This window comes from Lactuca saligna, chromosome 2, assembly GCF_052625555.1.
Source record: "Lactuca saligna cultivar CGN05327 chromosome 2, ASM5262555v1, whole genome shotgun sequence".
Taxonomy (NCBI): domain Eukaryota; kingdom Viridiplantae; phylum Streptophyta; class Magnoliopsida; order Asterales; family Asteraceae; genus Lactuca; species Lactuca saligna.
Window position 1 is genome coordinate 40,406,749 of NC_136418.1, and position 27,213 is coordinate 40,433,961.

At 39.7% G+C, this 27,213-nt stretch overlaps 1 pseudogene; it reads right to left on the reverse strand.

Moving 5' to 3' along the window:
* Positions 1-5,034: 5,034 nt before the first annotated feature.
* Positions 5,035-19,094, reverse strand: LOC145029661 (pyruvate dehydrogenase E1 component subunit alpha-3, chloroplastic-like; annotated as a pseudogene).
* Between the last annotated feature and the right edge of the window lie 8,119 nt (positions 19,095-27,213).

The window sequence follows — 27,213 nt, forward strand, 5'->3', positions numbered from 1 at the left end:
TAACATGTCTCATATCTCCATGCATGTATCACTTCATGTCTATTTCTCTCTCCCTCTTCTTGTTTCGGCTGTGAGCAACACACACACACACACAAATCTCTCACAAACTCTCTCTAGATCACTCAAGACTTCTCTCTTCCTCTCCATCTAAAATCTCGAAATTTGGCTTGTGTTTCAAGAGGATTCTTCAAGATTATCATCATCCTTTCATAAGTTTTTCCATGTCTAAGCTTCAAAACTCCCCCCTTACATGAGATCTCTTATTCTAAACAAGTTTCTTTGGTGATCATACTCCTAGAAAACTCCATAAACTCGAGATCTTCATCAAGGGGTGCTAGGGCCAAAAAATCACTTCATTTCTTCCATCCTTTCTTCAAAAACCGAATCAAAACCCAAGGTGAGCTTCATACCCCCTTGTTTTCGGTTTTTATAAGTTTTGTGGGGGAGAATACAAGCAAAGGTGTAGATCCATCATTATGTGTATGTTTTGGTTGATTTCTATGCTTATATGTATGTTTTGTATGATTTTGATGCTAGATCTAGTTATGAATTGCTAAAAACCGAGATATATTTTATACTAGCATAAAATATACTACTACATGCAAAGCATACCAAGAAAAATAGCTAAATGGCTTGACAACACTTATTTTGGGCTAAAAACTCATTTTTTTGACACAAAATGTTAAAAATACAAAGTTGAAGGGCCTAAAATGAAATATTTCGAAATCTGATGGGTGAGATGAGTCAAAACAGTTTCCATAATGTATTTTCTGAAAATATACTATTTGGAGGATTAAAAGCATAAATTTCAAGCTTAATGGGCTAAAAATGACAATTTCGGCCCAATAGGGCCCATTATGCGAAATTTTCTGTTTTTGAGGGCCAAAACTATTTTTTTCTGTAAAACAATGAACCACTAGTGTCACAAGTACCTTTCAAAGGTTTAAAATGCTTTTCAAATTTAAAAAGGACCAAAGTTGCAAAAAATTTCCAATTTGGGCCAAAAATGTAAAAATTGCGAAAAAAGAGGGGTTACAACCGAGAAAACTGCAATTTCAGGGACTTAAACTGTTTTCAATGAAAAATATGCTGAAAAATATTAATTTCAATAATCTTTGGTGTTAAAATGTCAAGAAAAATGGTTTAAGGACTAAACCGGAAATTATTTTACCTAAAGGGGTGAAAAAGTAAATTTACAAAATAAAGAGGGGTTGTAAACAGAAAGTTTTCAATGATAATTCAATACACTCGTTGTGAACAAAGATTGACACTACGACTCTTGATGAATTACAATACACACTATCACCAACAATCGTTACCAAACGAATTGATTCGGTCTCGAATCAATAACAAATCCAAAACTACTAACACTACAACGCTCAATACACATATGGAACTCTTGGAACTCTTTACTCTCGTGGAATTACTCAATACGTCGACGTACACTCCTTAGGCCCAAAAGTTGCAAATCATGCTTGTCGAGCCTAGCTAGCCCGATGATATGATCTTTAGGCCCAAAGGACACTTGCTTACATGTAGTTGGGTCTAATACGACTCGACCGCGTGTAAAAGGACTTTCAATGGCAAACATGCTGCTGGTCCCCAAGGGTCCTTCAGTGCTGCTAGTAAAGTCGGGAACTCACGATTGCGGGTTGGGCTTCGGGCCCTTCGCAATTGCAATGGTCTTGAACGACGTAGGGAAATACCGAGGGTTTCGCACCTTCACTTTTTCTCCTCGGTCGTGGGACTACACAAGTCCGAGAGGATTGAGTTGTGTGAATAAGTGCGAGTGACGCCTAAGGGATCGCTAGTATGGTTGTCGACTGGACGTTTTCATTAACGGACGTTACAACAATTCACCACCCACTGTATACTCAATGCCTCCGGAGCTCAACGAATACCTCTAACGTAATGAAACAACAACACATAAACTAATTAAAGCAAAGTGATAGGAAAACGTTGGGTTTTCCTAGGGTTTTCAACTAGTACACTTACGAACTACATGCCGAATTTTCACAACACGTACGCTTACATCTATAGAATTCAAACAAGCATACTCACGGATCTTCACATATTTTTACGCTATACTATTTTCATAAAATATCAGATTTTCTGGTGGTTTTCAAAACAATACAAACATTGGATTTTAAACATTTCTTATGAACTCACCAACATTTCACATGTTGACGTTTTTCAAAATACTTGTATTCTCAAGTAACAGATAAGTGAAGAAAGGACTGTACTCTATGATTGTTTTGCGGTTGTTTAAGTAACAATGAACCATGTATTTTGGAATGTAATATTTTGAAACAATGTAATGGATGTAAACGCTACCAGTTGTATCATTCCAATGCTTGGTGATGTATATGTTACGTTTCATGTATATTCATTGTGATGGTATTCAATTGAGTCACAACAGCCCCCGGACGTTTCCGCCGTCTGGTTCGGGGGTGTGACAGGTTGGTATCAGAGCTTTGTTTATAGTGAACTAGCATATCTAGCCACACATTGATATGCAACTATAAACCAAAAAGACACTACTAGAAAAACAGCCTTTTACGACGCTCATTGTGCGTCGTAAAGGGCTCAGACGACGCGCAAATGCACGTCAAGGAAGGCCCTGTCATAAAGAGAGACGACGTGCTTTTGCGCGTCGTCTATAGACGACGCGCATTTACGACGCTCATTTACGACGCGCAATTACGACGCGTGTTTACGACACGCAATGCGTATCAAGAAAGGTCCTGTCATAAAGGAAGATGACACGCATTTGCGTGTCATAACCTTACGACGTGCGTGTTTATGACACGCAATGCGTATCAAGAATGCCCTTGTCAAGAAAGGCCATGTCAGAAATGAAGATGACACACATTTTTGCGTATCGTAAATTTAAATGTTTAAAAAAATAAATTTATATATTTATTAATATTTAAATTAAATTTTCATTTAATTTCTCATAATATAAATAAAATACCATATACAAAAAATACAATCCATTGCATAATATAAAATAAAATTTCATACTCAAAAAATAAAATAAATTGCACAAATTATAATGTCATACAAAGAATCATTCAAATGTTAAACAAAAATAATACATTGCTAACATGGGTTATACATTCCTATAAAACTAACAAATAATCATACAACTCTGTTTCTTACCAGAAACATTTCATGTTATTTGTTTCTGCCAACGCCTTGTGTGTGTACCACCTGCTTAATGTGTACTAGAAAGGAATGCCAAACATGATTACAAGTCTCCCTTAATCTTGATTACTCACCTGCTTAAGTAGAATGTTGTTGTTGAGAAGGTTACCTAGCAACAGAGAAAAACACAACACCTCTTCCAGCAATAATGTCCATAATGAGTGTAGCCATTTGAGACATGAGGACCATAGGGTAAACTCCCAATTCCATCAGTTCTCTGGCTCTTTTCACAGTTTCAGTTGTGTTTGATGAGATTGCTAACTCCAGAAGTTCCAATAAATTCTCATCAGAGACAACTCCTACCTACAATCAACTCCAAAAGAATTAGTAAAAAGTTTGAATAAAAAGTTACATGGATCAAGAAACCAGTAGATTAGATACTTTCAAGTTCATTTCCAGCCTCTAAAGCGTCTGCATCTTTTTCATTACTTTGATTTACATCATCACCATGTGCATTTTCTTCCATCACTATATCACCATGTGTTGTATTAAAGGGGCTTGTCAGTTGATCACCCCCAAGTTTTACAAACTCGTTTATCTGCATAAATTTAATAAAAAATTGCAAGAATTCTCAAAAAAATCTCATTACAATGTGCAACTAAATTTAAAAAAAAAAGGAAAAAAAAAAAAAGACTTACCCATGTGATTGCAGTTCAACGGGTGAATTCATCAGGGGAATATGCTCTTTGTACAAGTATTTCTGCCATGCGACCGTAATCTACAGACTTCATCAGTACCACTCCTAAAGTCAGAAATTTACAAATAAATGACAAAATTTGCTACTAAAAAATATGAGGTTTAATAAATATATTACATATACAAAAGTTAGATAGAGATACCTCAAATATCAAGTCCTTTCTGGTGATCATGCCAATCACACGAGAAGCACGTGGAACTACAAATATATGCATCAATCCTAATTGACGGAATAGATTAGGACTTTTAGTCCTTAGAATACCAGCTACATCAGCAACTTTCACCACACGAGTGAAGTAACAAACCTATCAAGTGTACAATCAATCATTACATGCAAATATCAAACACAAACGTAATGTTTGGTTATCATGGAATAGGGATGGAATGAAATTTTTTTAATAAAGAACTTTTATTTACAAATACACAAAATTAAACATAATACAACTCATTAGAACCCAAATAAGACTTTAATATAAAAGATAACTTTCTAGTTATTTTTAGGAATAAAATTATGAATTTGTTTTCTTAATAAAAGAGATTTGTATCAGTAAAGGCTACAGGGATGCGTACTTTCATTTTATGGTTTCATCCAAGATAGCTGATGCACAACTGATAATCTTTTCCATTGGTAGTTCCCAACTGCTCAATATGTTTCCAGCCATATAATGAATGATGCGAGAATATAAATAAATGGACAAATTGCAGGAGATGTACTTTATGTCCATCCAATTACAACATTGTACTTTCTTTTGTTTCATATCAAGACATCATACTTTGAAAATTACAAACCAACTACTATTCCAGACAGTATGAAAGCAAATGACCAATTTTCCCTTTCTCCCAACAAATACCCATCAAGCTTTTCCATCATTCTTTTCCAAAATGTGAATTTTTTTTTGTGTATCTAATAAAAAAAATCTAAATGGAACTTAACAAATCTATTCTGGAACAAGAAAAAGCAGCTCACACATCGATTTCTTTTTAACTGATTAATTTTAGATAAACAAGACACTGACAATAAAAGAGAGATAATCAAAAGGAATCCATTAAAACAACAAAAACAAAATCATATATAACTCTATGTAACCGATATGATTAACAATTCATAATAATAATAATAAGATAGACAACATGAGAAGAAAAGAAACAAAAGCTTAGCAATAGACTAGACCTGAGCAGTGCCTTCAGTAAACTTAGGATCCTCACACCTGTAACTTCCATCAGGTCCAATTAATCCAAACCCTCTTGGATCTGCAAACACATTTTCCAGCAGTTGGCTTCTTGAAGGAGCAGGGCTTTCATCTACAAACTCCACAGCTTCCTCAACCACCTCATCTATCTTCTTCTTTATCGCCTTTAAATCTGCTTCACTTGCCAATTTGTTTTCAGTCAGGTATTTCTTCAATCCTGTTATTGGATCCCTTATTGCATAATGAGCCTTCTCAGCTTCAATTCACAATACAAATATACAATCACAACAAATTTCAATGTTACGTATATACAAGAGTAAAAGACTAAAAGCAACTTACCTGGGTCACGAAGCTTATCAGGATCAGCCAAAGAGTGTCCTCTGAATCTGTAAGTCTCACATTCAACCAAATTTGGGCCTTCTCCTCTCCTATCTCTCCCAATAGCCTCCTTTGCTACCTCCCTCACCTTCAACACATCCATGCCATCAACATGGACACCTGGCATCCCAAAAGATGGACCCTTCTTCTAGATTTCTAGATCTGAAGTTGAACGCAGATGGGACATCCCAATTGCCCACAGATTGTTCTCCACCACAAATATGACAGGCAATTTCCATAGAGCTGCCATGTTCAAACACTCAAAGAACTGCCCATCATTACAGGTCCCATTTCCAAAGAATTCCAATGTCACATGATCACAATCTGCTTCTTTCAACACTTCTCTCCTATACTTGCTACTGAATGCTGCACCTGTGGCAACAGGGATGCCTTCTCCTATAAAGGCAAGCCCTCCAAGAACATTGTATTCAGTAGAGAACATGTTCATGGATCCACCCTGACCACAGTAACACGCTGTTTTCTTCCCAAACAACTCGCTCATCATAGCACGAGCAGGCACCCCCTTGCTTAGAGCATGAACATGATCACGGTAGGTGCTCACAACACTATCCTCTTTCTTCAACAGATTGATGAACCCTGAGAAACAACTTCTTGCCCGTGGTATAAATGGACAAAACCAAACATTTCCCCCCTGTAATACATCTGAACACACATGTCCTCGAAATCTCTCCCCAATATCATGTCCTCGTATACTTCTAAACCTTCTTCTTTGGTGAGCAACTGCAGAGTAAAATACAAAAATCAATTTGTTGGATCCCATATCAAACACGGTTTTTGATCAATTAGACGTCATGCTGGTGACGGCGGGTTTATGGAATCCGGGCCTGAAGCGAAATTCACAAAAAAAATGCAAAACAAAAGAAAAATCGAATACCTAATATTTGATGTCTATTTCCTTTAGTTTGGTAATCTTGTCAAACACAGATCGAGGGTAAGTAGTTTGATGAAATAATTGTTTAAGCTCCAGGTCTGAAGCTAGAAAAGGTGTCAATTTCTCAAGAATGATAAAAGGATATAGGGAAAAGGGAGATGGGTAATAGTAAATAGTAGAAGACGGTTAAAGGCTTACACGATATGGAGGTAACCAAGAGAACAATCACCTTTAAGCTGCAATACAATTGTTTCCTCCTTTCCAACATTGTACACCTGTAAAATTTCCAATTATTTGACACAACATATTATCTAATTTCATAAATCCTGAATGAATAAGAACAAATCTTGAAAATTAGGAGTTCTAAGATACCTTAAAAGTGATAGGAAAGATGCTCTGTTTCTTGTGCTTGTGCTTGAAACTGTTAAATAGAAATGTAGAGATAAAGCCCAAAACTGAACTGGAAGCCCTAGCCTGAACACATCAATAAGAACACAATTATGAAAAACTAAAAAATCAAAAATCGAATCGGTCACCAATCAACTGCAGGTGGGTTCACTATTGAATCAATAACAAAATGAAAATGAAAATGAGGTGAACTGACATTCCTGCATAGATACATGGGGTGAGGTTCAAACTGTATGTAGGATTGGATAATGGATAATATAAGCATCATCATCATATGATATGGTATAAAAGAATGAAACCTAAGCTGTGTGTAATGAGGGTCCAGATCAACAGCTGCCCTTTGCTCTGGAGTTTTGGCCATCAAGAAACGCATTGCAATGGATAAGGTTTGACGATCAAACTGCATCAACCATTTTCACTATAGTAGATGATGATATCAGTAATCAGTCAAATATATATTATATTATTTCATTGTAAAACTGTACAGCTAGTCAGTGATGACCCAACTGCCAAAAGCTAATAAAAATTAATGAATAAATTTTATGCTTTCTAAATGAATAGATTAAGTGCCTCATCACCAGGCCTCAAGAAAGCAAACAGGGCACATGTAATGGCATGAGTGCCTGAGAAGAACTGGACTAAAGTTTGTTAAGTAAATTGAGAACCTAATAAAAATGGTGGGAAGAACAAATGAATGATTAAAAATGGAAAACCTGTTAACAAACAATTGTCGATTCAACACCAAAATTTTCTACAAAATCTTGGTCTAGGGCTTCTCTTCCACCTGCTTCCTTTCTACAAAATCTTGGTCTAGAAAAAAATTAGCTGCGAAAACAAAAGGATTTAGCAAGATAGGGTTCTGGTAGAAGAATGAAAACATAGGGAAAAAAATAAACCGAAACACACCTTAATAAGACATAGGGCTTGTAAATTAGAGCAATAGAAGAAGTAATCCTAAGGTTGTCGGACCTGATGTTTTCGGCAAGGGGAGAGGAGGTGAGATCTTGTAGTGATATTACATGAAGGTTTCTAGTTCGAATGATTTGGGCTCTGTGGAACCTTGATGCGAGGCCAATCATAAAGTATCCTAGTGCTTCGTCGCAGTGGAAGGTGCGTTATGAGTGTCGATTCGCTTAGGTGGCGAAGCAACAGCAGTGGTGAAAGTTAAAACCCTAAGTCGTTGGTTAATAGAGAACAACATTACATGCTTCCTTCTGCAGACATTTACACCAATTTCCCCTTTCGTCTCTCACTCTAGAAACCCTAATCCCTCCGCCACAATGAACACCATTACAGTTTCCATGGCGCCTTGAAAGCCCTAACCTGAATCTCTTGATCAGAAGCTACTGAACTCCTCAACCTGCACACACACGCTGACCATGCTAGATCTACCACCGGAAGCTTTTTGAAGATCGTACGTGGGATATATTTACAAATTAAAGCCGAAAAATTAGAATTCATCGGAGAGATGGTGGTATATGACATCGCCGGTAATTGATGATGCCATGGAAGAGGATGAGGGGTGTAGAATGGGGTTTGTTGTTGTTGGAGTTATTTGAAGAAGCGTATCTAGAAGGAAGCAGGTCAAGGAATAGTGCAAGAAAACTTTTGGCGAGTATTCTCAAGAACAGCAGAGAGATGAAGAAGGTGAAATTACAGCAACGATGAAGTAGATGAATGGAAATCAGAAGCCCTTTTTCTTGATTGAGATGATGAAGTCAAGAGGTGGAGATGAAATCGTAACCTTCGATCTTTGATTGAGAAGTTGCACAACAGTGTGAGGAGAATGAAAGATGCGTGAAAATGCTTAGGGCAGGGAGGGTAGCGGGCTTTTCTAATTTTTTGGCTTTTCTTTTCCCGCTTGTAACTAAGGAACACGCGTTCATTAAAATTATAAAGCGACACATATAGAGGGCGCGCATTTAAGGTACAACGCCCTCCGTGTTTTTAATTTTTTTTCTTTTAACACTAATTTAAAGGCGCGCAATAATAAGTGACCTAAATCCTTAAATTTTCTGAAGAGATGACCCTTTTTTAATGTCACTCTCGTTTGCGTAACATAAATTAATGAGTGTCGTAATTTGCGCGTCGTAAAAGGCTATTTTTCTAGTAGTGAGAGGGACTAACATAACTCTGAACAAAACAAGTAAATAAAACACCCTTGCTTGCATTAGGAATAGGAACATAACGCCGAACCAAACAAAAATAATACTAGTGTCTCGGTTAAATTCAGGACTGTTCTTAGCGGTACCAAGGAGTGGATGTAGCCTGATCAACTACACTCTCTCCAAAGTATAACTAACACACGTCCTGATGAGATCAGGATAGCTAGGGAATCTAAAACTATACCCCTACCACCGAAAAGAGAACGCCTGTTTAGCTTGTGCAATAGCGGTAGAGTCATAGGAAAGTGATAGCTTATTCGTATACTTTCTCCCAGTCTTCATGGAGGGATAGCATCAGGACATTCAGTTTCACCAAGCCCTAGGGGCACACGGGATACTCGAAGACGAACCAGAGGGGAATCAAGAGGGAGTCCACGGCGTTGAACCTGACGAGTACATGGACACCGACTACGAGTTCGAGGAGACCGACGATGACATGGAGGAGGATCAGGCCCCGGACATGGATCACGTCGCATCTCCTGTTAGCGAAGTGCAACAGGATCACCACGTCCCGCCAGTGAATCCCGCGAGGGAGAATCGCTCCCCAGAAGCCGAGATTGCCGACTTGCGGCAACAACTGTTCGCCATGGAAGCACGTATCGTGCAAGCAGAGCATGGGAGGGATGAGGTCATTGTAGACATGACTGAGATGGCTCAGCTGTTGGCTCAGCACTTCGGCATATGATTTCACCGTTATAGTAGGACGCAGCTCATCGCGGTTAGGGATAGACTTATCTTAGTAGGTCGTTAGGAACTATGCTATGTACCTCGACTCTATGTTTAAGTGACTACACTACTCATAGAGCCGTTATGCTGTCGAACTAGTATCACTCATGTATGCTCTTACGAGCAAAATTTTCATGTATCAAATGCAGATAATATTAATAAATTTTTACGTGTTTTGTTACGATATTACAAATTGCTATGCGTTGAGAAATTATGATTGATTGGTCAATGGTAGTAGTGTTTAAGTTCGTACCATGCACCTAGTCAGTAGGATCACGACCTCACAGAAACAACATACCCTCAACATCTTTCCGTTTTGTGACAGAAAGATGCCTCCCCGACCTACTCGCGGAAACCCAGGACCAACCCCACCTGAAGTTGACTCAGCCGCGTTCCAGGCAGCTGTATCTGCAGCAGTCACTGTAGCGATTGCGCAAATTCATCAAGGGAACAATGGAGGAGTCAATGGGCAAGGGGCCGGAAGTTCGAACAACGGAATGAATCAAGGACCCACCAAGACATGTACCTACAAGGAATTCACAAACGCCAAACCACGAACTTTTAATGGCACTGGAGGGGTGATCACTCTGAAGTGATGGATCAAAAAGGTGGAGTCGGTATTCGAGATATGCGACTGCCCTGAGCACATGAAGGTGAAGTTCGCAGCCTGCACTTTTGTGGATCAAGTGCTCACCTGGTGGAACGGACATGTAGAATCCATGACACTCCCTGTAGCCAACTCTATGCCATGGGCAGAGATGAAAGAAATGTTAATGGCTGAGTACTGCCCACGAGGCGAAATACAGAAGATGGAGCAAGAGCTATGGAACCTCACTGTGCAGAATGCGAATATCGATGCCTACATATCGAGATTTAGCGAACTATCTCTGCTGTGCCCGGGTATGATCACCTCGGAAAGAAAGAAGATTGAGCGATTCATCTGGGGACTAACATCACCAATTCAAGGGAATGTGATAGCTGCAAACCCCGAAACATTTGACATTGCAAAAAGATTGGCAAAGAAGCTGTATGACCATAACAACAAGAAGGGAGAGAAGCCAGTGGAGACTGAGAAGACGAAGGAAGGTGATGGCAAGAAGGGAAAGAACAATAAGAGGAAGGGGCGCCAGGGCCCCGACACCTCCAAGAAGCAGCAGACAGTGGTGGTTAATGCTGTTACCGCACCGGTTCCATCCGCACCACATGCTCCAACCTCAGCCACTTCAAATGCTTCCAGACCTTATTCCGGTAATCTTCCCAAATGCAACAAGTGCGGGTTCCATCACAATGGAGAATGCAAGGATTTTCAGTGCACCAGTTGCAACCGAAGGGGACACACTGCAAAGTACTGCAAGACTTACCCTCCCCGAAACCAAAATCAGGGAACCAACAACAACAACCATCACAGCAACAACAACATCAATGCCAGCGGCAATAACGCAGGGCCGAGCCACACCTGCTTCGGGTGTGGGAGGACTGGACACATCCGCCGAGACTGTCCTAACAACAACAATTTAAGAAGTGGAGGAACAGGAAGGATGTTGACCATGGGTCAGGGTGATGCTATTCAAGACCCCTCTGTTGTTACCGGTACGTTTCCCTTAAACCACACTTATGCATGCATCTTATTTGACACCGGAGCGGAGCGAAGTTTCGTAAGCAATAAGTTTAAGCATTTACTAAAACAACTGCCCCAAAAGCTAAATGAAACCTATACGGTGGAAATGGCCAATGGGAAAACCGAATCCACTGGGGAAATCTACACCGGATGTACCCTAACCCTTAATCAACACGTCTTTCGAATAGATCTAATGCCAGTGTCAATTAGAAGTTTCGATGTGATCATCGGCATGGACTGGTTAAGCCCCCACCATGCTGAAATTATGTGCCACGAGAAGGCCGTTCGTCTTCGTCTTCCAAATCACGAAACCCTAGTAATTTACGGAGACAAATTTAGTATGAACCTTCGCCTCGTTTCGTGCATCAAGGCACAAAAATATCTACGAAGGAACAATCTGGCGTTCCTGGCTCACGTGGTGGATAAAACCAAGGAGGAGATTAACGTTCGAGACATTCCCGTAGCGTGTGAATTTCCGGACGTGTTTCCTGAAGATCTTCCGGGAGTACCCCCAGAGAGACAGGTTGAGTTTCAAATCGACCTCATTCCAGGAGCAACTCCTCTCGCTAAATCACCCTACCGGCTAGCTCCTGCCGAGATGCAGGAATTATCCAGCCAACTCAGCGAACTTTTGGACAAGGGATATATTCGACCTAGTTACTCGCCATGGGGAGCTCCGGTTCTCTTTGTCAAAAAGAAGGACGGATCTTTTAGAATGTGCATCGATTACAGAGAGTTAAATAAACTCACAATCAAGAACCGCTACCCACTCCCACGAATCGATGACCTATTTGACCAGCTCCAAGGAGCTAGTTATTTTTCTAAAATAGATCTACTGTCCGGATACCACCAACTCAAAGTCCGGGAAGAGGATATTCCAAAAACCGCTTTCCGAACTCGCTACGGACATTATGAATTTTTCGTAATGCCCTTCGGTCTAACGAATGCCCCTGCCGCATTTATGGACCTAATGAATCGAATCTGCCGACCGTTCCTCGACAACTTTGTCATTGTTTTTATCGATGACATCCTCGTCTATTCTCGAAGCAAGGAAGAGCATGGCCAACATCTTCGACAAGTCTTAGAAACTCTGCGATCAGAAAAGCTTTATGCCAAACTCTCCAAGTGCGAGTTCTGGCTGCGGACTGTGAACTTCCTAGGTCATGTAGTCAGCCAAGATGGAATCCATGTGGATCCCTCCAAGGTCAAAGCTGTAGAAGGATGGGCAATCCCGACAACGCCCACAGAAATTCGTCAATTCTTGGGTTTAGCAGGCTACTATAAGAGATTCATTCAAAACTTCTCTAAGATCGCCAAGCCACTTACCTCGCTTACGCAAAAGGGCATACCATTCAAATAGATAGAAAAACAAGAGATTGCGTTTCGAACCTTGAAACAAGCTCTCTGTAGCACACCTGTACTATCTCTGCCTGAAGGAACGGAAGATTTTGTAGTCTACTGCGACACGTCAAATCAGGGCTTAGGTTGCGTTCTCATGCAACGTGGGAGAGTGATAGCCTACGCATCCTGCCAACTAAAGACGCATGAAGTAAACTATACGACCCATGACCTAGAGTTGGGAGCTGTAGTCTTTGCCCTAAAGATTTGGAGGCATTACCTTTACGGTACAAAGTGCACCGTCTTCACGGATCACAAGAGTCTCCAACACATCTTGAACCAAAAGGAGTTGAACATGAGGCAACGAAGATGGGTTGAATTGCTAAACGATTATGAGTGTGAGATTAAGTACCACCAAGGCAAGGCCAACGTGGTAGCTGATGCATTAAGTCGGAAGGAGTACTCTAATCGTTGTACGAAAACTCTCTCGATAACCATTCAATCTCACCTGGCCACTCAAATTGCAGTAGTCCATTCAGAGGCCATGAAGACGGAAAATAGAGCAAGCGAAGTATTGCGCGGAATGGAAAAGAACCTGGAGGCAAAGGAGAATGGAGTATACTATTTCATGAACCGTATTTGGGTCCCTAAACTTGGAGGGTTTAGAGATGTTGTCATGAAGGAAGCCCACAAGACGCGATACTCCATTCATCCCGGTTCCGATAAGATGTATTTGGATATTAAACAACACTATTGGTGGCCTAACATGAAGGCGGAAATCGCGACCTACATCAGTAAGTGCCTTACGTGCGCCAAAGTAAAGGTGGAATACCAGAAACCCTCAGGATTGTTACAGCAACCGGCAATCCCTGAGTGGAAATGGGAGGGGATTTCTATGGATTTCATTACCAAGCTACCCAAAACGTCGGATGGATTAGACACCATATGGGTACTAATCGACCGACTGACAAAATCTGCCCATTTCCTGCCAATTAAAGAATCTTACAAGATGGAGAGATTGACGCGTTTATACATTCGAGAGATCGTGAGACTCCACGGAATACCAACATCTATCATCTCGGATAGGGACAGTAGGTTCACGTCACGATTTTGGCAATCACTCCATAAGGCGATGGGAACAAACCTCGACATGAGCACCGCTTATCATCCACAAACGGATGGTCAAAGCGAGCGAACCATCCAAACGCTCGAAGATATGCTCCGCGCATGCGTAATAGACTTTGGAAAGTCTTGGGATACCCACCTACCTTAATCGAGTTCTCATACAACAATAGTTACCATTCGAGCATCAAGGTGGCTCCTTTCGAAGCACTGTACGGGCGTAAATGTAGATCACTGTTATGTTGGGCTGAAGTAGGTGACACCCAGCTAGCAAAAACACATACGTCAGACAAAGCACTAACGGGACCGGAGATCATCCGTGAAACCACGGAAAAGATCGTTCAAATCAGAGCTCGATTGCAAGCATCGCGTGACCGACAAAAGAGCTATGCTGATAAACGGTGAAAGCCCTTAGAATTTCAGGTCGGTGATCGAGTATTGTTAAAAGTCTCGCCCTGGAAAGGAGTCATTCGTTTTGGGAAGCGGGGAAAACTAAATCCACGATACATTGGACCTTTCGAAATCGTCGCCCGAATTGGTCTAGTAGCATACAGACTGCAACTACCCGCAGAGCTAAACAGTGTACACCCCGTGTTTCATGTCTCTAATCTGAAGAAGTGTCTATCAGATGAAACACTCGTCATTCCTCTTGATGAAATCGAAATCAATGAGAATCTCCTGTTCGTTGAGGAACCAATTGAAATCATGGACAGGGAGGTGAAGCGTACTAAGCAAAGTCGCATCCCGATCGCGAAAGTACGGTGGAACACAAAGCGTGGGCCAGAATTCACGTGGGAACACGAAGACCAAGTGAAGCAAAAGTACCCTCACCTATTCTAGCATTCTCAAATCTAGCTTTCAAACAGAATTTCGAGACGAAATTCCCTCTAACGGGGGGATGATGTCACAACTAGAAATTTTGTGTCTTGTAATCACTATACTCAAGTAAATGTTGAATTCAAAAACTCAAGAGCATGTATGATGCTTACTAAATGGAAAACTAAACCCCAATTCACTACATCAAGCAATTGGAAACCCTTTAAGTTCTTGATTAGGTCCATTTTGGACTAGGACTTCCTTATTGGACCTAAATGGACCAATAAGCTTCCAATTTGACTATCATGGGCTTAGAACCCTTAAATGGGCTCTAATTGGACCCACATCTATTTATTTCAACATTTTGGGCCATATTGGGCCTGGAATGAAATAAATTCAAAATTATGAACCATGATTAACCTAAACTAGCCCAACAAAGTGTAAAAATCATATTATATTTTTTTAGGTTAAAACTCACTCAAACTAACTCTAATATTGGGCTTAGGGGCAAAAACCCCAAAAACCTTTTTCCTTCCCAAATTTTCGGCCCAAGACAAGCCCAAGAGGTGAAGTTGACTATTACCATGCCCCACCTCATTTTTATCTCTTGGTTTTCCATGTAACATGTCTCATATCTCCATGCATGTATCACTTCATGTCTATTTCTCTCTCTCTCTTCTTGTTTTGGCTATGAGCAACACACACACACACACACAAAAATCTCTCACAAACTCTCTCTAGATCACTCAAGACTTCTCTCTTCCTCTCCATCTAAAATCTCGAAATTTGGCTTGTGTTTCAAGAGGATTCTTCAAGATTATCATCATCCTTTGGTAAGTTTTTCCATGTCTAAGCTTCAAAACTCCCCCCTTACATGAGATCTCTTATTCTAAACAAGTTTCTTTGGTGATCATACTCCTAGAAAACTCCATAAACTCGAGATCTTCATCAAGGGGTGCTAGGGCCGAAAAATCACTTCATTTCTTCCATCCTTTCTTCAAAAACCGAATCAACACCCAAGGTGAGCTTCATACCCCCTTATTTTCGGTTTTTATAAGTTTTGTGGGGGAGAATACAAGCAAAGGTGTAGATCCATCATTATGTGTATGTTTTGGTTGATTTCTATGCTTATATGTATGTTTTGTATGATTTTGATGCTAGATCTAGTTATGAATTGCTAAAAACCGAGATATATTTTATACTAGCATAAAATATACTACTACATGCAAAGCATACCAAGAAAAATAGCCAAATGGCTTGACAACACTTATTTTGGGCTAAAAACTCATTTTTTTGACACAAAATGTTAAAAATACAAAGTTGAAGGGCCTAAAATGAAATATTTCGAAATCTGATGGGTGAGATGAGTCAAAACAGTTTCCATAATGTATTTTCTGAAAATATACTATTTGGAGGATTAAAAGCATAAATTTCAAGCTTAATGGGCTAAAAATGACAATTTAGGCCCAATAGGGCCCATTATGCGAAATTTTCTGTTTTGGAGGGCCAAAACTGTGTTTTTCTGTAAAACAATGGACCACTAGTGTCACAATTACTTTTCAAAGGTTTAAAATGCTTTTCAAATTTAAAAAGGACCAAAGTTGCAAAAATTTTCCAATTTGGGCCAAAAATGTAAAAATTGCGGAAAAAGAGGGGTTACAACCGAGAAAACTGCAATTTCAGGGACTTAAACTGTTTTCAATGAAAAATATGCTGAAAAATATTAATTTCAATAATTTTTGGTGTTAAAATTTCAAGAAAAATGGTTTAAGGACTAAACCGGAAATTATTTTACCTAAAGGGGTGAAAAAGTAAATTTACAAAATAAAGAGGGGTTGTAAACAGAAAGTTTTCAATGATAATTCAATACACTCGTTGTGAACAAAGATTGACACTACGAATCTCGATGAATTACAATACACAATATCACCAACAATCGTTACCAAACAAATTGATTCGGTCTCGAATCAATAACAAATCCAAAACTACTAACACTACAACGCTCAATACACATATGGAACTCTTGGAACTCTTTACTCTCGTGGAATTACTCAATACGTCGACGTACACTCCTTAGGCCCAAAAGTTGCAAATCATGCTTGTCGAGCCTAGCTAGCCCGATGATATGATCTTTAGGCCCAAAGGACACTTGCTTACATGTAGTTGGGTCTAATACGACTCGACCGCGTGTAAAAGGACTTTCAATGGCAAACATGCTGCTGGTCCCCAAGGGTCCTTCAGTGCTGCTAGTAAAGTCGGGAACTCACGATTGCGGGTTGGGCTTCGGGCCCTTCGCAATTGCAATGGTCTTGAACGACGTAGGGAAATACCGAGGGTTTCGCACCTTCACTTTTTCTCCTCGGTCGTGGGACTACACAAGTCCGAGAGGATTGAGTTGTGTGAATAAGTGCGAGTGACGCCTAAGGGATCGCTAGTATGGTTGTCGACTGGACGTTTTCATTAACGGACGTTACAACAATTCACCACCCACTGTATACTCAATGCCTCCGGAGCTCAACGAATACCTCTAACGTAATGAAACAACAACACATAAACTAATTAAAGCAAAGTGATAGGAAAACGTTGGGTTTTCCTAGGGTTTTCAACTAGTACACTTACGAACTACATGCCGAATTTTCACAACACGTACGCTTACATCTATAGAATTCAAACAAGCATACTCACGGATCTTCACATATTTTTACGCTATACTATTTTCATAAAATATCAGATTTTCTGGTGGTTTTCAAAACAATACAAACATTGGATTTTAAACATTTCTTATGAACTCACCAACATTTCACATGTTGACGTTTTTCAAAATACTTGTATTCTCAAGTAACAGATAAGTGAAGAAAGGACTGTACTCTATGATTGTTTTGCGGTTGTTTAAGTAACAATGAACCATGTATTTTGGAATGTAATATTTTGAAACAATGTAATGGATGTAAACGCTACCAGTTGTATCATTCCAATGCTTGGTGATGTATATGTTACGTTTCATGTATATTCATTGTGATGGTATTCAATTGAGTCACAACAGCCCCCGGACGTTTCCGCCGTCTGGTTCGGGGGTGTGACAGGTTGGTATCAGAGCTTTGTTTATAGTGAACTAGCATATCTAGCCACACATTGATATGCAACTATAAACCAAAAAGACACTACTAGAAAAACAGCCTTTTACGACGCTCATTGTGCGTCGTAAAGGGCTCAGACGACGCGCAAATGCACGTCAAGGAAGGCCCTGTCATAAAGAGAGACGACGTGCTTTTGCGCGTCGTCTATAGACGACGCGCATTTACGACGCTCATTTACGACGCGCAATTACGACGCGTGTTTACGACACGCAATGCGTATCAAGAAAGGTCCTGTCATAAAGGAAGATGACACGCATTTGCGTGTCATAACCTTACGACGTGCGTGTTTATGACACGCAATGCGTATCAAGAATGCCCTTGTCAAGAAAGGCCATGTCAGAAATGAAGATGACACACATTTTTGCGTATCGTAAATTTAAATGTTTAAAAAAATAAATTTATATATTTATTAATATTTAAATTAAATTTTCATTTAATTTCTCATAATATAAATAAAATACCATATACAAAAAATACAATCCATTGCATAATATAAAATAAAATTTCATACTCAAAAAATAAAATAAATTGCACAAATTATAATGTCATACAAAGAATCATTCAAATGTTAAACAAAAATAATACATTGCTAACATGGGTTATACATTCCTATAAAACTAACAAATAATCATACAACTCTGTTTCTTACCAGAAACATTTCATGTTATTTGTTTCTGCCAACGCCTTGTGTGTGTACCACCTGCTTAATGTGTACTAGAAAGGAATGCCAAACATGATTACAAGTCTCCCTTAATCTTGATTACTCACCTGCTTAAGTAGAATGTTGTTGTTGAGAAGGTTACCTAGCAACAGAGAAAAACACAACACCTCTTCCAGCAATAATGTCCATAATGAGTGTAGCCATTTGAGACATGAGGACCATAGGGTAAACTCCCAATTCCATCAGTTCTCTGGCTCTTTTCACAGTTTCAGTTGTGTTTGATGAGATTGCTAACTCCAGAAGTTCCAATAAATTCTCATCAGAGACAACTCCTACCTACAATCAACTCCAAAAGAATTAGTAAAAAGTTTGAATAAAAAGTTACATGGATCAAGAAACCAGTAGATTAGATACTTTCAAGTTCATTTCCAGCCTCTAAAGCGTCTGCATCTTTTTCATTACTTTGATTTACATCATCACCATGTGCATTTTCTTCCATCACTATATCACCATGTGTTGTATTAAAGGGGCTTGTCAGTTGATCACCCCCAAGTTTTACAAACTCGTTTATCTGCATAAATTTAATAAAAAATTGCAAGAATTCTCAAAAAAATCTCATTACAATGTGCAACTAAATTTAAAAAAAAAAGGAAAAAAAAAAAAAGACTAACCCATGTGATTGCAGTTCAACGGGTGAATTCATCAGGGGAATATGCTCTTTGTACAAGTATTTCTGCCATGCGACCGTAATCTACAGACTTCATCAGTTCAACGGGTGAAACCAAGGATGGCGGAAACGTCCGGGGGTGGAGGACTTCATGTATAGTATCATAACCACAATTTCAATAGTAATTTAAGCAAACACAACCAACATATATATAATTGAAAAAGTTACATCACTTGTATGAATTACATGTTTCAAAATCAATTATAATATGTTGACAAAATATGAAAAGTTTGACGCCTTAACGTCCCATCCTCAAAAGCACTTGATTGCCTGTTTAGTGATTTCCTGAGAATACAAGTTGTTTGAAAAGTGTCAACACAAAGGTTGGTGAGTTCATAAGCTTTTATTATAAAACTTAGTAGAAGTCTTTCACATGTAAATGTCGCGTTTGTTTCAGAAAAATCCGATATTTTCCTTAAAATCCGTATAATGTAGCCTTATAACCAAAGACCAAAATGTATATGAAATCATCCTTACTTAGTAGAAATGTCGTGAGTTTGAAATGATATGGAAAGTAAATTTTAAATCAACCTAAAACCTACTTAGGTTTTATGAAATCCCGTAAACTTTATGAATTGTTATCTCCCTAGGTGAGTCGCTATAATCATACTGTGACTATGTGAACCTGCCACAACGTTTCTCAAGCATCGCGAAAATGAAATGACATTTGTCACCCGTAGACCTGCAGGTCCCACTGTAGCTAGCAGCAAGGTGTGGGGTGTCAAACCCAATATAGATCTATATACAAGTATCACGTTCTCCCTCAAGGAGATTCTGATTATAACTACCAGGAATTATATCCCGCACTCGGACGTACGGGGAGAGAGAGAGTCTCACAATATAGGTTAACAAGTTTACGTGAAATGTGTGTGAATATAAATCTTTCTTGTATGAATGTACCCTTTTTGTACGAGCGTGTTGAGTGATGTATCATAAACTATATCTATTATAGTTTATCTAAAATGTATGTAATATGTATAAACTCTTTTATGAAAATGTATTAGTGTTATGAATTTATCAAACTATACCTTTATAGTTTAATATACGTGTTCTAAATTGAATGATTAATATTTATTATGAATTACTTAGTTTCAGTTCATGATGACAAACTAACAAGGAAACACATTCAATAATTAGAACTTATGATTATACACTTTGCTCAACATAATACAAAGTGTTATGATATTTACATGTTGTTGGCTAACTTTAGCCATTCTGCCCTGTTTTGGAAAAATCATAGAAAAATCATATGAAGTCAAAAACTAGATCCGTAAATTCTGAGAGTTCACAAAATGTGTCTAGTTTACTCATAATTTTTATCACGATTTTTAACGACCTCCAACTTGGGTGAATAAGTCCAAAATCACAGACTGGTCCGGATTGTTGTTTGAAATGATAGTCAGTTTTGTAAAAATCACCATAAATTGTAGAAAATCGTATGGAGATGTGCAAGTAGTCATTTTAAAGCTAAAAACTTGAACTATTTGCACCTTGTACAGTTTTGAAAACAAAAATGCTTAAGATGCCCAAAACAGTTCGTGAATGGAGTTGAACTTTTCTGATGAAGGCTGTTAGAAAGTTTTAGTTATGTTCTTGGTGTTTTAACTTGTATTCCCCCCTTAAAAACTTGAGAAAACATGAAAATGTAGGGGTATGAACTCACCTTAAGTGATTTCAGTAGATGATTGTTGAGGAATGGCAGTGTTTAATTCAAGAACACTTGGAGATGCCTTGAAGATTTTCGAGAATCTAACATTATAGTTATGGAGTTTATGTAAGCAATCAATGATTTGAGTAGAATGAAGTGAAATAATCATAAGGATGATGAATTTTACTTACCAAGAGTGGAAGAACACTTGAAAATCAGCCTTGAATCTCGAAATTTATGTAGAAAAAGTTTGAGAGAAATGTGGTGTTTGATACTTAGTGAAATGAGAGCCGTTTTTGACCCGGTTAAGGGTCGGAATGACTCGAATGATTCTAAAAAGTTACGGGAACTTTTGAGAGAGATTTGGGAGAGATTTCACATACTTGGAGAGATTTAGGAGAGATTTGACATTCTTGGAGAGATTTCTCATACAGAGAGATATTTGAGAGAGATTTCACATACTTGGAGAGATTTGGGAGAGATTTGACATTCTTGGAGAGATTTCTCATATAGAGAGATATTTGAGAGAGATTTCACATACTTGGAGAGATTTGGGAGAGATTTGTCATAGAGAGAGATAGAGTGAAGACGATTGAGAGAGGTTTCAAGTGTGGCATTTGTGAGTGTCCGGCTTCGCAAAGTAAGGTCCGCAAACACTGTTAAGCCTTGTTTAAGGATCTTACACATTCCCGATGAGTATGCAACATGGTTTTTATCAGTTTAGTTCATCGATTTGCTCCAAGGCTCAAGAAATTTTAACACAAGATTTTTCCCAAGTGAAGTTTTCCCATTAATATAGCAAGTTATACAGTATGAACATAACACAAACCCTAATACACAAAGTTTAATCGAGTTGACCGGTTTGACTTGATGACTCGACTTGACTCAAGATTGACGATTGTCACATCATCCCCCCGTTAGAGGGAATTTCGTCCCAAAATTTAAATTCGGCTGGGACTTCAAGGGTTTGGGAAAAGATGCGGATACTTTTGCTTCATTTGATCCTCGCATTCCCAGGTAAACTCAGGCCCTCGTTTCGCGTTCCAAGAACCTTCACTATGGGAATGCGACTATGTTTTTTTCTCTTGATCTCTCGATCCATGATCTCGATGGGTTCCTCCACAAAGTGGAGATTTTCATTAACTTCGATTTCGTCGAGCGGTATTAGGAGTGTCTCGTCAGACAGACACTTCTTTAAGTTGGATACGTGGAAGGTAGGGTGTATGTTACTAAGTTCTTGTGGTAGTCGGAGTTTGTACGCCACAAGACCAATCCTGGCAAGGATTTCGAATGGTCCGATGTACCTTGGGTTTAGTTTCCCTCGTTTACCGAAACGTATCATCCCTTTCCAGGGGGAAACCTTTAGTAGTACCCGGTCTCCGACCTGGAATTCTAAAGGTTTGCGTCGCTTATCCGTGTAACTCTTTTGTCGATCACGAGACGCCTTCAGTCTTTTCCGAATTTGAATGATCTTTTCTGTGGGTTCCCTTATGATTTTAGGCCCAGTAAGGGTGCTATCAGGGATTTGCCCTCTAGCTAGCTGAGTATCCCCAACTTCGGCCCAACACAGAGGTGATCTACACTTGCGACCGTAGAGAGCTTCGAATGGAGCGACTCCAATGCTAGTGTGATAGCTGTTATTATAAGAGAATTCGATAAGCGGCAGATGGGTATCCCATGCCTTACCAAAATCTATCACACAGGCTCTCAGCATGTCTTCCAATGTCTGGATGGTTCTCTCGCGTTGTCCGTCAGTTTGTGGATGGTAGGCCGTACTCATGTCAAGCCTAGTTCCCAGAGACTTTTGTAGGGACTGCCAAAATCGCGAGGTGAATCTACTATCTCGATCAGAGATAATGGATGTTGGTACACCATGCAGTCGCACGATCTCTTTAATGTACGTCCTGGTTAACTTCTCCATCTTGTCTGTTTCCTTCATTGGCAGAAAGTGCGCGGACTTGGTCAATCTGTCCACAACAACCCATATGGTATCCATCCCGCCTGATGTCTTAGGCAGTTTGGTTATGAAGTCCATGGTTATTCGCTCCCACTTCCACTCAGGTATATCCGGTTGTTGAAGTAGTCCTGATGGCTTCTGATATTCCACCTTGACCTTGGCGTAAGTGAGGCACTTGCTTACATAAATAGCAATTTCAGCCTTCATGTTTGGCCACCAGTATAACCTTTTGAGGTCTAGATACATCTTATCTGACCCAGGGTGAATGGAGTATCGAGTCTTGTGGGCCTCGTTCATTACAACGTCTCGGTACCCACCGAACTTCGGTGTCCAGATTCGATTCATGAGATAACGAGTTCCATCCCCTTTGACTTCCAAGTTCTTGTCCATCCCTCTTAGTGCTTCGCTTGCCACGTTTTCTGGTTTCAAGGCTTCTAATTGGGCATCTTTGATCTGGGTGGCCAGTTGGGAATGGATGGTCATGGCTAGGGATTTTACTCGGCGACCCGAGTATTCTTTCCTGCTTAAGGCATCGGCTACTACATTGGCCTTGCCCGGGTGGTAGCGAATTTCACATTCGTAGTCATTCAGTAATTCCACCCATCTTCTTTGGCGCATGTTAAGTTCTTTCTGATTGAGAATGTGCTGAAGACTTTTGTGATTAGTGAAGATGGTGCACTTGGTGTCGTAGAGGTAGTGCCTCCAGATCTTCAGGGCGAACACCACCGCTCCCAGTTCAAGGTCGTGGGTTGTATAATTAACTTCATGTGTCTTCAGTTGCCTTGATGCATAAGCGATGACTTTTCCCCTTTGCATGAGCACACAGTCGAGGCCTTGATTCGAAGCATCGCAATACACCACAAAATCATCGGTTCCTTCTGGAAGAGACAAGACTGGTGCACTGCATAGGGCTTGCTTTAGTGTCTGGAAGGCGGCTTCTTGTTTATCTTCCCATTCGAACACCACACCTTTCTGAGTCAAGGTGGTGAGAGGCTTAGCGATCTTGGAGAAGTTTTGTATGAATCTTCGATAGTAGCCTGCGAGTCCCAAAAACTGTCGGATTTTTGTTGGCGGTGTAGGTGTTGACCAATCTTCGATTGCTTTGATCTTTGAGGGATCCACATGTATTCCTTCCTTGCTTACTACGTGGCCAAGGAATCCTACTTCACGGAGCCAAAATTCACACTTTGAGAACTTGGCGTAAAGCTTCTCGATTCTTAAAATCTCCAGAACTAGTTGTAGGTGTTGTCTGTGCTCTTCTTCGCTTCTCGAATAGACCAAGATATTGTCGATGAATACGATGACGAATTTATCCAAGAAGAGTCGACACACTCGATTCATCAAATCCATGAACACCGCAGGCGCGTTTGTTAACCCGAATGGCATCACTACAAATTCGTAGTTCCCATAGCGAGTTCTGAATGCCGTCTTGGGGATATCCTCTTCCTGAACTCGTAGTTGATGATACCCCGACCTCAGGTCAATTTTTGAAAAGTAGCTGGCTCCTTGGAGCTGGTCGAAGAGGTCATCGATTCGGGGTAGGGGATAACGGTTCTTGATATTGAGTTTTTTTAGTTCTCGGTAGTCTATGCACATGCGAAAAGACCCATCCTTCTTCTTTACAAATAAGACTGGTGCTCCCCAGGGCAAGAAGCTTGGCCTGATGAACCCTTTGCTCAATAGTTCATTCAACTGACTGGATAGTTCTTGCATTTCTGCCGGTGCTAAGCGATATGGAGCCCTGGCGACGGTGTGACATCCCCAAAATCACGGCCAGAAAGGACCGGTTTTGTTTATACTTTATTTCAAAATCAGAGTTATCTTTTAATAAATGGTTTGCGGAATTTGTCCCAAAACAATAATATGATAAAGATTTATCAAAAGCATTTCCATAGAAATGTATTCATTAAAAGACTCGGGATGTCATGTTCGTACAGATCAAAAGTATAAACAGTACAATATAAGCCTTACTACATTATTTCATATCTACAGGCCTATATCCGTAATCCCTCGTCCAAAACATCACACCTATGCTCATGCGCCACTACCTGTAATACATAAAACTGAGTGGGTCAGGCTTGGGAGCCTGGTGAGCACATAGGGTTTTCAACCCACAATAAATAAGTTTATTAATTTCATCAATCAACAATAACCCGATTACCCGTTCCCGTTATCCTCACTTTACGTCCCTAAACACCTATCATAAGGGACCTAGCCTAAGGATTATCATCGGGACGGACACTACTGCTAAGGGGATTCCTCAGCAATAAATGTCCTAATAGGCAACCATGTGGGGGATAGAGTACACCGGTGAACACATCGTTCACAACACCTACAGGTTGCGAACCTGCTAGTGTTCCACTGGACTGTCTAGAAGAGTCCGTGGTCGTCATCTATACTCCGCTAGATGACTGGATCAACAACAACAACATCGAGGCCTCTCATCATTTTATCACACATCACCTATTACATCTACCCATGTTTTACCCCAACATTTTCGTAGATATAAAATACATATACAGTTTAAATCATTGAAAACATGTATAACAACGTTCATCTAGCACAGATAGCAAGTATTCAGATAATATGCACACATAGCACGTAATTTATATAAAATACTTCATATCTATGTGTAAGTTGAAGGTAACTATGCACTCACCGGAAAAGGTGGTGATTCCGAACTCAGACAGCGCTTCGCTTCTTAAAAAGAATTTTTCTTCGACGAAACCTAGTATTATTACCACTAGAGTTTAGTTTATTATTCGTCGAGACTAATTAATAGTCTAGCTATTATTATTATTATTATATAAGCGTCAAAAAAATACTTATATAACCCATAATAATAGCCCAAGTATTTATTATAAGTTCCTAATAACGTTACTATAATTAAATAAAAGTTATATTAAAAATAGCGTAGGCGTAGCTCACTTACAGCGGGTTTTATAGAAAACCGGGCTTTGCTTGGAGCAGCGTTCCCGAGCCGAAAAGCTCTTCTTCTCAGAGCCTTCGAGCACTCCGGGGCTTCCGCCTCGTGCTAGGGAGGTTCCCTAGGCTTTTCGGGGGATTTCGGGGCTAGAGAGAGGTTCTAGAGAGAGAGAGAGAGTAAAGAGAAGAAAGAATGGGAAAGGTGTGAAGAAAATGAGGGTGGGAGAGGTGGTATTTATAGGGTGAAATGTGGCTGAACTTGGTGCCACATGTCACCATCTGGTGGCAAGCCTTGGGGAGAAAGCAATGGCCAAGATTGTGCCACATCACCCATTTTCGCACAGCACACTTCCGACTTCTAAAATCCGTAACTTTCACATACGACCTCCGTTTTTGACGTTCTTTATATCCACGCGTAGGTAATAATAAGATCTACAACTTTCATTTTGACACCGTCAGCTAATTCTCGACCGATCTTAAATTTAACAGTACAAGGAGATTATACTGTTAAACGTCTGCGTAAAATTAATAACTTCTACATACGGACTCTGTTTTTGTCTGTCTTTTTACCGTTGATTTCCTATTAATGAGATCTTCAACTCTCATTTATGTTGCGTAAGCCAAAAACCGCTCGAACTAAAATTCGAGTTTCAGGTCGTGCACTGCTAAGCCGAATCTTAGAAAAATCATAACTTCTTCATACGAAGTCAGATTTGGGCGTTCTTTTTATCGATGTTCTTAGTTTAACATATTCTACGACTTTTGTTTAGATTGCTAAGGCTAAAAAGTCTTCTATCGTAAATTCACTATTTACGTTTCCCGGTGTCGTGCCGGTTTTGTCGTAAAACTTCGGCGGGCCATAACTTCTTCTTTATAGCTCGGATTTCGGCATTCTTTATATGCACGGAAACCTTGAGACATATTCTACAACTTTATGCAGAGATATCGGGATTATCTCACACTTTAATTTTGACGCTCATTTTTATTCTTTATTAATTATACATTTATAATTAAATAATAAACACATAAACACACATAATTCACATAATACTCAAATATTTCATATTTATTACTTCAAAAAGAGTTACAATAGTTGACCTAGACTATTACATTGACAAAAATGCTTAGCCCTGAAAACCCGGGCGTTACAATTCTCACCCCCTTAGGATGATTCCGTCCCGGAATCATGCATCAGCAAACTGATGTGGATAGCGACTCATCATGTCATCCTCTGTTTCCCAAGTGAGATTCGGCCCATTCAAATGTTTCCATCGGACTAGCACCAAGTCGACCATCTTGCGTCGTAACTTCTTAGTCTTACGGTCAATAATTGCCTCAGGCTCTTCGATCAGCCTTTTATTCTCATCCATCCTTAATTCCGAGATTGGAATTATGTCGGGAACATCTCCCATGAATTTCCTCAAATAACACACATGGAAGGTGTTATGAATACCATTGAGTTCTTCGGGCAATTCCAACTTGTAAGCTTGGTTCCCAATCCTCTGAAGAACTTTGAATGGTCCAATAAACCTTGGACTCAACTTTCCTCGTTTCCCAAATCGTATAAGTCCCTTCCACGGTGAGACTTTAAGTAAAACGGAA